Source organism: Myotis davidii, unplaced genomic scaffold, assembly GCF_000327345.1.
Source record: "Myotis davidii unplaced genomic scaffold, ASM32734v1 scaffold370, whole genome shotgun sequence".
In the NCBI taxonomy this organism is placed as follows: Eukaryota; Metazoa; Chordata; class Mammalia; order Chiroptera; family Vespertilionidae; genus Myotis; species Myotis davidii.
This window is the reverse complement of record NW_006288615.1, coordinates 5,771,357-5,778,771: the sequence shown is the minus strand read 5'-3', so window position 1 is coordinate 5,778,771 and position 7,415 is coordinate 5,771,357. Positions and strand designations below refer to the sequence as shown.

Sequence of the window (7,415 nt, the reverse complement as noted above, 5' to 3'; positions counted from 1 at the left end):
CAGAGGTAAACAAGGTATTGGTTTCCATAGTTATACTGTTCTTGTGAGTTTGACTTTTTTTGTTCTTGCTGCCCTTCCATCAGCCCATTAGCTTCCCAGAGAAGATCTAGGGAGCGTCATAAGGTCAAGCCTAATTATGCTTAAGAGGACTGTGCCCTCTAAGCTGGGACTTGTTTGTGACTTTGCCAACAGGTCAGTCACAGGCTTAATGCTATATCGGCTCCCCACAGGGGCTGAAGTTTAGGAACAACTTCATGGTGTCAGTCAAAGCTACCCATTGCCTGCACCCTGTGACTCTGAGCCCACGCCAAAGAGGGGCCAGGGCATGCGCCCCACCACAAACACTTAGGCTGTCGGGTGTTCCTAAAAGGAGGGAAAAAATGGGCATAGAATAAAAGATGTTTCCAGTTCCATGACTTCACAGTGCACACATTCCTCCTCTCGAAAGATTCGCATGTTCCCAAGTGTACACGCAAGAATGTTTATTGACATGCAGGTTACATGCTAGTAAAATCTGAAGGCAAAAATGCCAATCAATGGAGAAATGGTTCAATAAATCCAGCGTATCCACTGTGGAATATAATTTAGCTGCGAAAACAAAGAGGAGACCGACTCTTATGAATGTGCAAAGTTACTATGCTGCTCAGATCCACACACATACACAGAGCATGGTCTCTTTCGTGTAAAAAGGGACAAACATTATGTGTATTTTTATATTTAAATGTCTGTGCTTAAAGGCACAAGAACAATCATATTACGTATAAAACTTTGGGCCAGGAGGGTGGGGCGAGAGGACAAAGCGGGGATTGCACTTTTGACACTATAAACCTCTGTATTATTTGAAACCTGACATTAAGAATTATGTAAATTTTAATTAAAAACTATGAATTGGCAGCTACAAAGCAGTCATGAGGCTATAAAGTACAGCACAGGGAATATAGTCAATAATATTGTAATAACTGTGGATGGTGCCAGGTGGTTGCTAGACTTGTTGGGGGGATCACTTCATATGTTATATAAATGTCTAACCACCGTGCTGTACACCTGGAACTCATATAATATTGGATGTCAACAGTAATTGAAAAATAAAATAATTATGTAAATTTTAATAGAGGCAGGAATGTTTCAGAAAACAATAAAGTTCATATTCCACGTTTCTGGACCACAGACACCCAAGTGAGAACAGAAAGCAGTAAGGCTGCTATCCCTTCCCTCTTTCCTGACACTTCCCGTGTTTTATCTCACAAGTCTCCTAGAGCCCACGAGGTTCCCGTCCCACACCTGCACTTGGACACATGGCGCATCTGCCCCAAGGGACAGTGGCTCGTCCTGGGCCTGCAGAGGGCCAGCATCTGCCGCCTTCCCTGTCTAGGGTCTGCAAGGGCCTCGTCTACTACTGATGTCCCACATGGTGGAAGGGCTCCTCTGTGCCCCACAAGGACATCCCTGGGGACGTGCCTCTCACTTCTCAGGCTCATTATTCTCCCACCAAGTATCCTTGGCAACCAGTGGGCAGCAGCCAGTGGCCTGAGGTATTCAGCTGCATCCAAATGCTTTGCTGAAGCTCACCCAGGGGGCTGGGGGCAAGCCAGAATCAGAGGCCTCTAAGCTTAGCGTCCCCACGGGGTGGCGATTTGTCCTGCAGTAAACTGTCCCTTCTCGGCCAACAGTCACTCCCTCCAGGATGGACTGCCAAGTGTTCAGGGTCTGGCTAGGGTTCACCTAAATCATCTTCAATATGTTTGCAATTTCCCATCATAGACCAAAAGACCCTTCTCGACTAACTCCTCAGCCCCTCCCATCCCAAATAACATGTCCCCTGCTTCTCCGGCCTTCTCCCATCCAGGCCGGCATCTCCATGCTGCGTCCTGGCCTGGTGTACATTTCTCCTGCCACCACATCATTCATCCTCAGACACGCCTGCAAAGTCGCCTGGCCCAAAGTCGATGTTCAATGAATCAATAGTCAATGAATCAGTAGTTCATCAAGCCCCACTGAGACCAGAGATCTGAGGCCATCACTGGAGATGGGCATCCAGAAGCGATTGTTCTGAAATTCCCACTGAGAGGAGATACCATCCCCCCCGCTTCATGCCCCCAAATGTTTGTGGAGCCTCCTCTGTGGGGGCTGTACTCTGGGGCACAGCGAGCCAGCATGGTCACCGCCCTGCCCCCAAGGGCTCACCAGCTCACCGAGAGGGTCAGGAAGCAGAGGTCGGGGGCCGCCCTGGGGCAGGAGGTGAGGATTTCCACTCTCGAGGCCTGTGGGGCCTTCAAGGAGAAAGGAGAGGGTCAGCGAACCTGGCTGAATAGCTGGAGGCAAGAATCAGGACTTGGTGGGGGTGAGGGGTCAGGCTGGGCCCGTCCCTGCAGAAGACACAAAGGTTTTGAGCAAGCGAGGATGGAGGTGACACAAACCGGGTAGGCTTGCGGTGGCAGGGTGCAGAGGAAACGCTCCCAGTCTCCAGTGGGGCAGGTAAGATAAGGCAGGCCAGGCAGGGTCTCCGGCACCTCTCAGTCACAGGGGCCCCTGGCCCTCTGGCCCTTTCAGGACCTCTGCCTACGGGGACCTTCTTTAATAGCTTCCTGCGATTTGGGACGGTGTCCTCCCAGGGCTGAAGTTTGGGGAGCAACTCAGTGCTGTCCCCAGAGGCGATCACCTGGAGACTGAGGCAGGTCAGGAGAAGGGGCCAGCTACCTCTCTCCCAACTCCTCCAGGGACTTTATCCGGGGGAACCGGGCTCGGGCCTCTGTAAAAGCCCGCCCCTCTAAACAGCGCCTAGATGAGGAGGATCCGCTGGGCCTAGAGAACCATTAGGCAGCTGCACATGATAGGTTTGGTTTTCATTTTGGAGGTTTTTGTTACCAAACCCGCAGTAAATCTATGGGGCAGTCCAGGAAGGCTTCAGCCCCGGCAGCTCCTCTGGCCAGAGCTCACTTCGGCGGTCTGTCCCCCAGTCCCAACTAACAGAGAGCAGTGCCGACTGGAACACACACACACACAGTGACCCTGAGTGGCCATAGTCTACCCGAGTAAAGAGCTGCTCTGAATGACTTGAGAACTGGAAAAATAATAGAAAGAAGGAAAGAAAAGGCCATACCCTAATTTGGGTATAGACCACCTATTCCGGGGGTCCTCAGTCATGCATCATGTTAACTCTGGGGGTACCCTCATCCACTTAAGTACTGGGGGATAAAATGAACCCCACATCCAGAAACCTGATCTGGCCTGCTATGCTCAGCTGCCCGACAGGGAAGTAGAGTTGCCCCCAGCAAGGGAGACCCAGAGGCCCGAGTCACAAAGGCTGCCGCCTGGGTTGGCCGAGTGTAACTAGAGCCCTAATTCCCACCCAGCTTAGGACTGGGTCCCGGCAGCAGGAGGTCAGCCAGGCTGAGCCACTCACGGCGCCCGGCACACACAATGGGGCTCCCAGGAGAATGCTCCACAATCTCAGACTCTTCTATTCAAACTGAGACAGGTCCCCACAAAAGGTCCCCACGCTGCCCCTTAGCCAATAGCAGGTCAAGGCCTCCTGGACAGTCACAGCTCTCCACCCTTCGGGCACTTGGAAAACACAGGTCAGCTTACAGACCTACTCCTAGCTCAGCAAAATTTTGGCTACAAAATTATGTAATTCCCCCATCACTTTAATAACGAAGCAATAATGGGCTCCCCCCCCCCTTCCAATTCTAAATTAGTAGATTCTTACATTAAAAAGCATGCAATACCCCTGCAGAGAGCATTCAGGTAGTCCAGATTAGGGAACCATCCCTGTTTCTTTTTCCTTTTTTTTTTTTTTTGCTTGTCATTATTTTAATAGCAAATATGTGTCCTGGAGCTATAATTTTCTGGACTTTAAGTACAGTTTCTAAATTGCACCTGCCCACTTGGAAGGCATTCTAGTACCATTTTTGTTCCCAAGAGTAAAATTAAGTTTCTCAGTTGCCTAATTTAAAAGTGCAAATACTTTTCAGCTCCCAATTCCGCTCATGTTCTGCAAAATCACAGGGGAAAATCTCGCCCTGAAATCGTTAAGGTTGTTTTCCTTCCCGTCAGTTACTCTCAGGGTTTAGAGTGACTCTCAGCCTCAGGTTTGAGAAACTGCCACCAACTTCCCTGGTGTCGCCTGGAAAACAGGAACCTCCATAACTAGAATGATCACACAAAAAGCCACTGTTCCTGCATAAATAGTTTTTTTTTGTTTGGCTTTTCTTTCTTTCTTTTTTTTTTTCCTTCAATTCAGAAAGTCTATACTTGGCCTGTTCTGGGCCTGACTAGAAACCATAATACCTTCTCCATTCTCTCAGGACTTGCTGTTAACAGGGCATGACCTCACCTCCAGAGTCCCAACTCCCTTTAAGCACAGGCATGCTGCCTCGGCTATCCTTTCCAGAACTTTCTTTAAACTATGATTGTGATGTGCTGCCCTTTAAAAAAAATCACACGGGCAGCAAAATAGGCACTTTCCAATTTTCTTTTGCCTTTCCACCTTTTTTTCTCAATGTTTTCTGTTTGTTTGTTTGTTTGTTTTTTTGTGTTTGTTTTTTTTTTGCTTTTCCACTCCCCACCCCTCCTACCCCCAGGAGATTGTGGCCTCAAGCTTAGCAGTTGTGTGTACACTGGAGTGTTTATGGCAGAGACAGGGGGGAAAAGAGTAAATTGTTTCCAAGCTAGAGCTCCGTGTGCAACTCTGCCTTAGAGAAGGCTGAGTGAGCATCGGGAAACTCATGCTGGTGGAAGGAAGGCAACGCTTTATCCATTAAAAATCTACAGACGGGTCAGCACAGACACCAGCAGCCTCCACTTTCTTTTCTAAGCAAGCCTATTGGATCTGGCATTTTCCTGGCATAAATAAAGGCACACAAAGGCAGCGTCTGTGTTTAAAAAGAGAAGGAAAAGTTATCATTGAGACTGCAGAGTGAAGTTTCAGGGGGTGTCCCTGCACCAAATACCTTCAAAAGGCTGTAAGCCAATTTGGGGGGTGACTTCCACTTCTGGAAAATGTAATTATTCTGTTGTGACCAGAGAGAAAGAAAAGAAAGGAAGAAAAGGAAAGGGAAGGGAAGAAAAAAGAACAAGGGAGACAGTCAGTCTGACTTTTACAACTTCTCATTCCGTCTGGAAATTACAAGTCATAGTTAACCACCCATCTTTGCCCTCACTCCAAAGTTGTCACTCTCAGATGCCCCCTCAATATTTGAGCATACTAACAAAACTGAGCAAAATTTATGTTTTACCTGAAGAGTATATTTACATGACAAAATCCTAGACTTGTGACTCTTTTCCCCAACTGAAGTCGGACTAACCTTCTGAGAGAACAAACATGCTCAGGTTAGATGAGCAAGGATGCCGTTAGGAGACCAGAAGGCAGAGCTGAGTGGCACATTCAGCGGCAGAGCTCCCTGGCTCCCGGGACCCGGTGATCCCCCACGGCACTGAATGCAGACGCACTCGGGACCATCCGAGATTCTCAGCAGTTTTCTGCTCCACTTTAGGGTGCCTCTGAACAAAGTGTACATCTTTCTGGGATTGCACGTGGACTGCCGATTCTGTTTAGCAGTTGATATACCAGAAGGGAAGCGGGGTGCCAAGCTGACCCTTGTGCCAACTTTGAGAAGCAGAGTGAACAGTCTGCAGTTCCCCAAGTCCCCAGCGTACTGGAGCTTAAGTCCCCACCGCAGCAAATAAACACCAGATTCCCAAACCCAACCAACACACGGAAGTTCCTTCCACAAGTGACCTAAGAAAACTGCCTTTTTCACTCTCTGCAGGGAGAGGTGCCCCCCTCCCCGCGGTGGTAGGCACACTGAGCGACGCAGCCATGCGACAAGCAGCCGGGCTCTCAGAAGGCAGACCTGCGGGATCGCAAGCGCCCATCAGAGCCCTGAGAAAGAAGCCTCTGACAAACCACTCAGCTTAGGGGCAGAAACCCTGCCTGCCGCCTCCCCTCCTTCCCACCCCGGCTGAAGAGGGAGCAGTTTCCTTACCTCCGCTGTCTCTCACTTAGGGCTCGCTCTCCTGGCTCCTACCCTGGCTCCTATGCTCCCTGCCTGCCTTCGGGGCTGAGCAGTTTGGAGGAACTGTGAGCTCCAGGGCTGCAGGCTCACATTATATACACTGCAGGAAGGCGCCTCTAGATGGCAGCTTTGTAACCCTCCCATGCCACCCCCATCCCCACCCCCATCACAAATGCAGACACACATGCATGCATGCACGCACACACACCCCTCTTTGTAAAGCCCGGTCTGCTGCTTCCAGCAAAGCTCCTCCACACCAGCGCACTCTTGGAAAACCCCCGCCTTCCTTCATTTGCAAAGTGTAATGAAGCCACAAGGTCCAGGCCCCATGGGGGGAAATGTGTCAGCAGAAGAAAAACTGCAAAGAAACCTTAGTGCTTGGTGAAATCGTCAAATATTTATCTGGTCTCAGGTATATCTTTAACATTCCCATTAACACCAAGAGCTGCCTCTGAATGCCTCTCAGCTCTGGGAAGACTTTGTTCCCAGACAAATGCTCTGAACTTCTGAACCTGGGTGTTGATTTATTCAGCCTGGGTTTTCTTTGTTAATTCCTTCAAAACAGAAGTCACAGTTTTTGTAGGAGCAATCAATGGGTATCCTATATACCCCCAAAAGTGGGGGGAAAGAACCTGTAGAATAGATTCCAATCGATTTTATTTGAATTTTTTCTTTTTTTTTTTAATAAATTACTTTAGGCCCAAATGCCTTGAAAACCTAAGCAAAATGGTATTCTGACGCTCCTACACGGTACCAGGCACACATTAAGGGTAGAAAAAAATGTCTTTTTGATGATGTCTTTTCCTGAGGTAAGTTTAACCAACACTTTATTACTATTATTATTATTAAAATCTACTTCTTATCTAGAAGTGTGTGGCTAAAGTTCTGTCCTTGGGAGAATTAAACCGAAAAATGTGTTCCACAGAGCACTCGCCTCTCCTGCCCTGTTTAGAGAAATAACCCCAAAGCAAATATCTCAGCTTTCACTTTTAAGCCATGCGTGTGCAGTGTTCGCTCTCTGGGTTTCTGCTTCGGAGTGGGGTTCTCTGAGAACAGCCAGAGTCGCGCGTCACTTGCCGTGTTTCCACTTTTCCCCTCCGGAGCTAAAACTTCAGATTCTTTTTATACTTTTACTAAAAACATGAGCAGACAGCCAGATTCAGGGCTGGGGGCGAGGAAGTCAAACTGCCCTGCGGCTGGAGGCCTCCGCGTGGAGAAAGCCCTTAGCAAAAGCAACATTTTGTTTAGAGAAATCTTCAGGGAGCTGGGGGCACACCTGCTCTCCGGCGGCTCTCGGCGGGGGTCTGCTCCCAGGAGCCCTCCCCATCCCTGCCGGATCCAGGGGCACCAGAGGGTCCACCTCCAGCTCCCAGAAAAAGCTGCTGTCCAGGAAAACGC

General features: G+C 49.1%; 1 protein-coding gene across 3 annotated transcripts in view; it reads right to left on the bottom strand.

Moving 5' to 3' along the window:
- The window catches only part of ACKR3 (atypical chemokine receptor 3), an 11,788-nt gene extending 5,664 nt beyond the window's left edge, over positions 1–6,124 (bottom strand). The window contains exons 1-2 of one of the 3 annotated variants that reach the window (XM_006760465.2): positions 5,988–6,124; positions 2,185–2,270 (exon numbers count right to left, since the gene is read on the bottom strand). The gene's annotated coding sequence lies outside the window, so the exon portion shown is untranslated. The remainder of the gene's footprint in view (positions 1–2,184; positions 2,271–5,987) is intronic. The other 2 variants (XM_006760464.2, XM_006760463.2) reach the window with 2 other exon arrangements.
- Between the last annotated feature and the right edge of the window lie 1,291 nt (positions 6,125–7,415).